Raw genomic sequence first — 10,981 nt, 5'->3', positions numbered from 1 at the left:
AGGGAATAGGGCTATGGTCTATAGGTAAATCAAATTTATTTGTCACATACACATAAGTTTAGCAGATGTTAATGCGAGTGTAGCGAAATGCTTGTGCTTCTAGTTCCGACAGTGCAGTAATATCTAACAAGTAGTCTAACAATTTCACAACAACTACCTAATACACACAAAAGTAAAGGGATGGAATAAGAATATGTACATATAAATATATGGATGAGCGATGACCGTCTTTTGGCATGATGCAGTAGATGGTATAAGTACAGTATACAAATGAGATGAGTAATGTAGGGCATGTAAACATTATATAAAGTGGCATTGTTTAAAGTGACTAGTGATACATTTATTACATCCATTTTAAATTATTAAGCAGCCTCTTGGACCTAGACTTGGCGCTCCGGTACCGCTTGCCGTGCGGTAGCAGAGATTACAGTCTAGCCACTAGGGTGGCTGGAGTCTTTGACAATTTTTAGGGCCTTGCTCTGACACCGCCTGGTATAGGGTCCTGGATGGCAGGAAGCTTGTACTGGGCCGTTCGCACTACCCTCTGTAGTGCCTTGCGGTCCGGAGGCCGAGCAATTGCCGTACCAGGCAGTGATGCTCTCGATGGTGCAGCTATAGAACCTTTTGAGGATCTCAGGACCCATGCCAAATCTTTTCAGTCTCCTGAGGGAAATAGGTTTTGTTGTGCCCTCTTCCCAACTGTCTTGGTGTGTTTGGACCATTCTAGTTTGTTGGTGATGTGGACACCAAGGAATTTGAAGCTCTCAACCTGCTCCCCTACAGCCCCGTCGATGAGAATGGGGCGTACTCGGTCCCTCCTTTTCCTGTAGTCCACAATCATCTCATTTGTCTTGATCACATTGAGGGAGTGGTTGTTGTCCCGGCACCACACGGCCAGGTCTCTGATCTCCTCCCTATAGGCTGTCTCATCGTTGTTGGTGATCAGGCCTACCACTGTTGTGTCATCAGCAAGCGTAATGATGGTATTGGAGTCGTGCCTGGCTGTGCAGTCATGAGTGAACAGGGAGTACAGGAGGGGACTGAGCATGCACCCCTGAGGGCGCCTGTGATGAGGATCAGCATGGCAGATGTGTTGTTACCTAACCTCACCACCTGGCAGAGGCCCGTCAGGAAGTCCAGGATCCAGTTAGAGAGGGAGGTGTTTAGTCCCAGGGTCCTTAGCTTAGTGATGAGCTTTGAGGACACAATGGTGTTGAACACTGAGTTATAGTCAATGAACAGCATTCTCACATAGGTGTTCATTTTTGTCCAGGTGGGGAAGGGCAGTGTGGAGTGCAATAGAGATTGCATCATCTGTGGATCTGTTGGTGCGGTATGCATATTGGAGTGAGTCTAGGGTTTCTGGGATAATGGCATTGATGTGAGCCATTACCAGCGTTTCAAAGCACTTCATGGCTACGGACGTGTGTACCAGGTTCTGTAGTCATTTAGGCAGGTTACCTTCGTGTTATTGGTGGTCTGCTTCAAACATGTTGGTATCAAAACATTTTTGGAGAAGAATTCTTTGACCTCCTAATCTGCCACTGTAGGCAGACACGGCACACCATTGGTTAGGCAGCACAACAAGAGCAGAGCCATTCGGGGCTCAGGGTTGGAATACCAACTGTAGTGTGTAATGCAGCCTAGTTGTAGTTACACCATCCCAGCAGCTATCTTCTCCATGCATGCACGTTGTAGCTGATAAGATATAGACTATGGATAATTTGATTGAGATTACATTAATATATGCCATTTAGCAGACGCTTTTATCCAAAGCGACTTACAGTCATGTGTGCATACATTCTACGTATGGGTGGTCCCGGGAATTGAACCCACTACCCTGGCGTTACAAGCGCCATGCTCTACCAACTGAGCTACAGAAGGACCACAAGGATTGGCGCCTTTTTTAAACATTTTTTATTTAGCCTAAAATGACATACCCAAATCTAGCTGTCTGTAACTCAGGCCCTGAAGCAAGGATATGCATATTCTTGGTACCATTTGAAAAGGAAACACTTTGCAGTTTGTGGAAATGCGAAAGGAATGTAGGAGAATATAACACATTAGATCTGGTAAAAGAAAATACAAAGAAAAAAACAACCGTTTTTGTATCTTTTGTACCGTCATCTTTGAAATGGAAGAGAAAGGCCATAATGTATGATTCCAGTCCAGGTGCATTTTAGATGTTGGTCTACTAGATGGCAGCAGTGTATGTGAAAAGTTTTAGTCTGATCCAATGAACCATTGCATTTCTGTTCAAATTTCTATATTAAGACAGTCCAAATGAGCCTAATTGGTTTATTAATAACGTTTCATGTTCATAACTGCGCACTCTCCTCAAACAATAGCATGGTGTTGTTTCACTGTAACAACTACTGTAAATTGGACAGTGCAGTTAGATGAACGTCTTCTACCCCAAACCGCGTCTTTGTGAGGCAGTGTGGGTGAACGGAAAGATCTTTGCATGTCTATTTCCTACTTTAAAGCATGGAGGAGGAGCAGGTGTGGAGGTGTTTTGCTGGTGACACTGTCTGTAATTTATTTCGAATTCAAGGCACACCTAACCAGTATGGCTACCACAGCATTCTGCAGCTATACGCCATCCCATCTGGTTTAGGCTTAGTGGGACATTCAACAGGACAATGACCTCCACACCTCCAGGTCTGTCTGTCTGTCTGAACTGGGTGAATATGAATGACAGTAACCTAAACCTGTCACTGTTACATTGAACTGGGTGAATGACAGTAACCTAAACCTGTCACTGTTACATTGAACTGGGTGAATATGAATGACAGTAACCTAAACCTGTCACTGTTACATTGAGCTGGGTGAATATGAATGACAGTATCCTAAACCTGTCACTGTTACATTGAACTGGGTGAATATGAATGACAGTAACCTAAACCTGTCACTGTTACATTGAGCTGGGTGAATATGCATGACAGTAACCTAAACCTGTCACTGTTACATTGAGCTGGGTGAATATGAATGACAGTAACCTAAACCTGTCACTGTTACATTGAACTGGGTGAATGACAGTAACCCTAAACCTGTCACTGTTACATTGAACTGGGTGAATATGAATGACAGTAACCTAAACCTGTCACTGTTACATTGAACTGGGTGAATATGAATGACAGTCATCCAATATGATGCAATAGAAATAAGACCATGCTCATTTAAATAAAATCGCCTCATTTAAATACAATCGTCCTCCCTAATCTTAAATGGCGCTGATTGACACCGATCTGCAACGCCAGGTGCTAAAATAGAATTTGGCTCTATTTGAGATGTTTTGAAGTGCTGCAGGTCCCGCCTCTCCCACCTCCTCATTGGTCTTTAGGAGCATATACCCACATGGTTGATTGAAAGATGAATGACGTCCACACTCCGGTTGGGTGCAGTAATGAACCTTAAAGTTTGTTGTCAATTCTATATAAAATCCACAAAAAACGAAGAAGAGGACTAGGAGATATAGAAACTAGAAACTAACTAGGTTTCCCCTTTAATCTGTGGATTAGTTGTGGGAGTAGAGAACACACGATTTTGTGTGACTCAAAGGGGTCAATATTCTACTAAAATAACAACCTAATGTTTGTATATCCCAGGACAAATTAACTAGCAACAGCAAGATAGCTAAATGTCCACGAATGTTTTCGACCCCCTGTCCCCAAATGAATATAGTTAGTTCTGACTTTAAAAAAAATATATATATATATATTTCAACCTGCGTGTCCTGAAAACGTTTGGTGTGGATGGACAAAATCTACGTGCACACGCTACGCGCGTGTCCGTTGGGCTCAGTGACGTCATGGTAATGTTAATGCCATAATTCTGTTGACAAAATGAAAACAGACCCAGAGATGTACTTTGAGACACACACGCAGATTCGACAGTTCTACCTGGAAAGTGTTGTTTTGAAATTATTGGATGCTACACACACACACACAAAAATGCTTTTATTTATTTATAACTAAGGAAATATGTTCTTCACTGGTTATTCTGCTCATTTAGCATTTATTAACAATCTTGGTTTACAAAATACAAGTCAACAGGTGTTTGTTTGTGGATAATGAATTGTATTTGTGCATATTTTGTTACGGATCATATGGGGATGGGGAGGCATTGTACGGTGCCATATAATTAATACCATCACAAACACTGGTAGTCTAAAAATAACGTTTCCGACATTTTACTCGGTTTGTGTGGCATCACCTTGACAACGGCGGGTATCACCTTGACAACGGCTACTCTCCGGAGAAGCAGCAGACCGGGACGGAGCGGGCACTATCGTGCTGCAAAGCAACCGGGGCTCAAACCGGGGCTAAATCCTACCGTGAGTAGCCGACAGACCACCTCTTGTCTTCTTCCTGAGTTTTCTATCTCCTTGCAAGTTTAGGCCACATATTTTTCTGACTTCAGCTCAATCGAGATATTTCGTTTAGCCAATTTCTAAACAGGATTACTAGACCTACTCATTGAATAACTTTTTTTGTTGTTGAAGTTTTAATATCTATTCACTAATACCAATTCAAAAGTGTAGTGCCAATTGTAGATGTGGACGCTCGACCTCTCGTGTAGGGTAACTAGGAGACGAGCTCCACCTCTCGTGTAGGGTAACTAGGAGACGAGCTCGACCTCTAGTGTAGGGTAACTAGGAGACGAGCTCGACCTCTCGTGTAGGGTAACTAGGAGACGAGCTCCACCTCTCGTGTAGGGTAACTAGGAGACGAGCTCCACCTCTCGTGTAGGGTAACTAGGAGACGAGCTCCACCTCTCGTGTAGGGTAACTAGGAGACGAACTCCACCTCTCGTGTAGGGTAACTAGGAGACGAGCTCCACCTCTCGTGTAGGGTAACTAGGAGACGAGCTCCACCTCTCGTGTAGGGTAACTAGGAGACGAGCTCCACCTCTCGTGTAGGGTAACTAGGAGACGAGCTCCACCTCTCGTGTAGGGTAACTAGGAGACGAGCTCCACCTCTCGTGTAGGGTAACTAGGAGACGAGCTCCACCTCTCGTGTAGGGTAACTAGGAGGCCAGCTCCACCTCTCGTGTAGGGTAACTAGGAGACGAGCTCCACCTCTCGTGTAGGGTAACTAGGAGACGAGCTCCACCTCTCGTGTAGGGTAACTAGGAGACGAGCTCCACCTCTCGTGTAGGGTAACTAGGAGACGAGCTCCACCTCTCGTGTAGGGTAACTAGGAGACGAGCTCCACCTCTCGTGTAGGGTAACTAGAGACGAGCTCCACCTCTCGTGTAGGGTAACTAGGAGACGAGCTCCACCTCTCGTGTAGGGTAACTAGGAGACGAGCTCCACCTCTCGTGTAGGGTAACTAGAGACGAGCTCCACCTCTCGTGTAGGGTAACTAGGAGACGAGCTCCACCTCTCGTGTAGGGTAACTAGGAGACGAGCTCCACCTCTCGTGTAGGGTAACTAGGAGACGAGCTCCACCTCTAGTGTAGGGTAACTAGGAGACGAGCTCGACCTCTCGTGTAGGGTAACTAGGAGACGAGCTCCACCTCTCGTGTAGGGTAACTAGGAGACGAGCTCGACCTTTCGTGTAGGGTAACTAGGAGACGAGCTCCACCTCTCGTGTAGGGTAACTGGAGGCAGAGCTCCACCTCTCGTCTAGGGTAACTAGGAGACGAGCTCCACCTCTCGTGTAGCGTAACTAGGAGACGAGCTCCACCTCTCGTGTAGGGTAACAGGAGACGAGCTCGACCTCTCGTGTAGGGTAACTAGGAGACGAGCTCCACCTCTCGTGTAGGGTAACTAGGAGACGAGCTCCACCTCTCGTGTAGGGTAACTAGGAGACGAGCTCCACCTCTCGTGTAGGGTAACTAGGAGACGAGCTCCACCTCTCGTGTAGGGTAACTAGGAGACGAGCTCCACCTCTCGTGTAGGGTAACTAGGAGACGAGCTCCACCTCTCGTGTTGGGTAACTAGGAGACGAGCTCCACCTCTCGTGTAGGGTAACTAGGAGACGAGCTCCACCTCTCGTGTAGGGTAACTAGGAGACGAGCTCCACCTCTCGTGTAGGGTAACTAGGAGACGAGCTCCACCTCTCGTGTAGGGTAACTAGGAGACGAGCTCCACCTCTCGTGTAGGGTAACTAGGAGACGAGCTCCACCTCTCGTGTAGGGTAACTAGGAGACGAGCTCCACCTCTCGTGTAGGGTAACTAGGAGATGAGCTCCACCTCTCGTGTAGGGTAACTAGGAGACGAGCTCCACCTCTCGTGTAGGGTAACTAGGAGACGAGCTCCACCTCTCGTGTAGGGTAACTAGGAGACCTCCTAGTGATCTCCGCAGGTGAGGGAGCCAGTGATCATAGAGCCCATTCATAGAGCCAGTGATCATAGAGCCCATTCATAGAGCCAGTGATCATAGAGCCCATTCATAGAGCCAGTGATCATAGAGCCCATTCATAGAGCCAGTGATCATAGAGCCCATTCATAGAGCCAGTGATCATAGAGCCCATTCATAGAGCCAGTGATCATAGAGCCCATTCATAGAGCCAGTGATCATAGAGCCCATTCATAGAGCCAGTGATCATAGAGCCCATTCATAGAGCCAGTGATCATAGAGCCCATTCATAGAGCCAGTGATCATAGAGCCCATTCATAGAGCCAGTGATCATAGAGCACATTCATAGAGCCCATTCATAGAGCCAGTGAGCATAGAGCCCATTCATAGAGCCAGTGATCATAGAGCCCATTCATAGAGCCAGTGATCATAGAGCCCATTCATAGAGCCAGTGATCATAGAGCCCATTCATAGAGCCAGTGATCATAGAGCCCATTCATAGAGCCAGTGATCATAGAGCCCATTCATAGAGCCAGTGATCATAGAGCCCATTCATAGAGCCAGTGACCATAGAGCCCATTCATAGAGCCAGTGACCATAGAGCCCATTCATAGAGCCAGTGGCCATAGAGCCCATTCATAGAGCCAGTGATCATAGAGCCCATTCATAGAGCCAGTGATCATAGAGCCAGTGATCATAGAGCCAGTGATCATAGAGCCAGTGATCATAGAGCCCATTCATAGAGCCAGTGATCATAGAGCCCATTCATAGAGCCAGTGATCATAGAGCCCATTCATAGAGCCAGTGATCATAGAGCCCATTCATAGAGCCAGTGATCATAGAGCCCATTCATAGAGCCAGTGATCATAGAGCCAGTGATCATAGAGCCAGTGATCATAGAGCCCATTCATAGAGCCAGTGATCATAGAGCCCATTCATAGAGCCAGTGATCATAGAGCCAGTGATCATAGAGCCAGTGATCATAGAGCCAGTGATCATAGAGCCAGTGATCATAGAGCCCATTCATAGTAGTAGACCTCACAGTGAAATGCTGAATACAACAGGTGTAGTAGACCTCACAGTGAAATGCTGAATACAACAGGTGTAGGTAGACCTCACAGTGAAATGCTGAATACAACAGGTGTAGTAGACCTTACAGTGAAATGCTGAATACAACAGGTGTAGTAGTAGACCTCACAGTGAAATGCTGAATACAACAGGTGTAGTAGACCTCACAGTGAAATGCTGAATACAACAGGTGTAGTAAACCTTACAGTGAAATGCTGAATACAACAGGTGTAGTAGACCTCACAGTGAAAAGCTGAATACAACAGGAGTAGAGGCTATATACAGTAGAGAGGCTATATACAGTAGAGAGGCTATATACAGTAGAGAGGCTATATACAGTAGAGAGGCTATATACAGTAGAGGGGCTATAACAGTAGAGAGGCTATATACAGTAGAGAGGCTATATACAGTAGAGGGGCTATAACAGTAGAGAGGCTATATACAGTAGAGAGGCTATTTACAGTAGAGAGGCTATATACAGTAGAGAGGCTATATACAGTAGAGAGGCTATATACAGTAGAGAGGCTATATACCGTAGAGAGGCTATAACAGTAGAGAGGCTATAACAGTAGAGAGGCTATATACAGTAGAGAGGCTATATACAGTAGAGAGGCTACATACAGTAGAGAGGCTATATACAGTAGAGAGGCTATATACAGTAGAGAGGCTATATACCGTAGAGAGGCTATAACAGTAGAGAGGCTATAACAGTAGAGAGGCTATATACAGTAGAGAGGCTATATACAGTAGAGAGGCTACATACAGTAGAGAGGCTATATACAGTAGAGAGGCTATATACAGTAGAGAGGCTATATACCGTAGAGAGGCTATAACAGTAGAGAGGCTATAACAGTAGAGAGGCTATATACCGTAGAGAGGCTATAACAGTAGAGAGGCTATATACAGTAGAGAGGCTATATACCGTAGAGAGGCTATAACAGTAGAGAGGCTATAACAGTAGAGAGGCTACATACAGTAGAGAGGCTATAACAGTAGAGAGGCTATATACAGTAGAGAGGCTATATACAGTAGAGAGGCTACATACAGACACCTGTTAGTCAGGCTTATTGAGGTAGTATGTACATGTAGGTTATAGTGACTATGCATATATGATGAAGAGAGAGTAGCAGTAGTGTAAAAGAGGGGTTGGGTGGGGCACAATGCAGATATCAAATCAAATCAAATGTATTTATATAGCCCTTCGTACATCAGCTGATATCTCAAAGTGCTGTACAGAAACCCAGCCTAAAACCCCAAACAGCAAACAATGCAGGTAGCCCGGTTAGCCAATGTGCAGGAGCACTGGTTGGTCGGCCCAATTGGGGTAGTATGTACATGAATGTATAGTTAAAGTGACTATGCATATAAGATAAACAGAGTAGCAGCAGTGTAAAAGAGGGGTTGGGAGGGGCACAATGCAAACAGCTGTGGGATGGGGGCTCTAGAAAATGTCACTACTCTCAAATGCATGGACAGAGCTATGGATGCATGTCTGTCCATGATATCAACATTATAGTTTAACTATGTTTTGATGCTATACAGGGTTTGTTTACAATTAAAATGTTTACAAACAATGGAGCAAAACAAGCTTTGAGGTTCTGATGGGCTATGACATTTGAACTAAGGTCATATGTTATATTCGTCAACAAACCGATGTGTATATATGATCAATCATACCTTTTGGAAAAATAGAATATAATTATGTAAACCAAATCCTTATTCTCTGCCCTTTATACTGTGGATGTGTCCGTGTGTAGCCACGGTTCTAAACATTGTCCCCTTCTTTAGGCCCTGATACTGCCTCGGTTACAACTCCTTTCCCGGGAGACTTGAGTTATTGTTCTTGTTCAATTCAAATGTTATCTCTTAGTCACAACGGGGTCCAGGTTTGTCTCAGGAAGAGAGAAGGGGGTAGGAGAGAGAAGAAGAGAGAGAGGGTGTAGGAGATAGAGGAAGAGGGGGGTAGGGGAGAGAAGAAGAGAGAGAGGGTGTAGGAGATAGAGGAAGAGGGGGTAGGGGAGAGAGGAAGAGGGGGTAGGGGAGAGAGGGTGAGGGGGTAGGGGAGAGAGGAAGATAGAGGTTTGTCTCACAGATTCCGTTTGTTGAAGGGTAAAACAAAATTACCTGTACATTAAAGGGTTTCAATTAAACAAGATAAATGAAGTGGGTCGTTTCTCTTAGGCGTCTGCTAATACAGACCTGTTCCAATCCAGCTCTAAATCCATCTTTACCCATAACCCCCTGCTACGCTGCAGGTAAACCCAAAAGGTGTCACAATAACAGTAAAAAGGGTTTCTAATATAAATAATGAACATAATAACTTTTCTATACATTTCCTTACATTTCTATACATACTAAGAATGTTCTATACATACTAAGAATGTTCTATACATACTAAGAATGTTCTATACATACTAAGAATGTTCTATACATACTAAGAATGTTCTATACATACTAAGAATGTTCTATACATACTAAGAATGTTCTATACATACTAAGAATGTTCTATACATACTAAGAATGTTCTATACATACTAAGAATGTTCTATACATACTAAGAATGTTCTATACATACTAAGAATGTTCTATACATACTAAGAATGTTCTATACATTTCTATACATACTAAGAATGTTCTATACATACTAAGAATGTTCTATACATTTCTATACATACTACGAATGTTCTATACATTTCTATACATACTATGAATGTTCTATACATTTCTATACATACTAAGGATGTTCTATACATTTCTATACATACTAAGAATGTTCTATACATTTCTATACATACTAAGAATGTTCTATACATTTCTATACATACTAAGAATGTTCTATACATACTAAGAATGTTCTATACATACTAAGAATGTTCTATACATACTAAGAATGTTCTATACATACTAAGAATGTTCTATACATACTAAGAATGTTCTATACATTTCTATACATACTAAGAATGTTCTATACATACTAAGAATGTTCTATACATACTAAGAATGTTCTATACATTTCTATACATACTAAGGATGTTCTATACATTTCTATACATACTAAGAATGTTCTATACATTTCTATACATACTAAGAATGTTCTATACATTTCTATACATACTAAGAATGTTCTATACATTTCTATACATACTAAGAATGTTCTATACATTTCTATACATACTAAGAATGTTCTATACATTTCTATACATACTAAGAATGTTCTATACATACTAAGAATGTTCTATACATACTAAGAATGTTCTATACATTTCTATACATACTAAGGATGTTCTATACATTTCTATACATACTAAGAATGTTCTATACATTTCTATACATACTAAGAATGTTCTATACATTTCTATACATACTAAGAATGTTCTATACATTTCTATACATACTAAGAATGTTCTATACATTCTATACATACTAAATAATACATTATACCTTCGTGTTCTTCATGGTAGTGTATTAACACATTATACAGTTACATTACATTTAAGTCATTTAGCAGACGCTCTTATCCAGAGCACTTACAAATTGGTGCATTCACCTTATGACATCCAGTGGAACAGTCACTTTACAATAGTGCATCTAAATCTTAAGGGGGGGGG

At 42.9% G+C, this 10,981-nt stretch overlaps 1 protein-coding gene across 1 annotated transcript in view; it reads left to right on the top strand.

The window, feature by feature from the left end:
- The first annotated feature begins 4,300 nt into the window (after positions 1 to 4,300).
- Positions 4,301 to 10,981, top strand: part of fam228a (family with sequence similarity 228 member A) — a 29,178-nt gene continuing 22,497 nt past the window's right edge. Inside the window, exon 1 of the mRNA XM_046299587.1 lies at positions 4,301 to 4,336. The gene's annotated coding sequence lies outside the window, so the exon portion shown is untranslated. The remainder of the gene's footprint in view (positions 4,337 to 10,981) is intronic.

The sequence above is a fragment of the Oncorhynchus gorbuscha genome, linkage group LG14 (genome assembly GCF_021184085.1).
Source record: "Oncorhynchus gorbuscha isolate QuinsamMale2020 ecotype Even-year linkage group LG14, OgorEven_v1.0, whole genome shotgun sequence".
NCBI classification, from domain to species: domain Eukaryota; kingdom Metazoa; phylum Chordata; class Actinopteri; order Salmoniformes; family Salmonidae; genus Oncorhynchus; species Oncorhynchus gorbuscha.
This window is presented reverse-complemented; position numbering and strand designations above follow the sequence as displayed.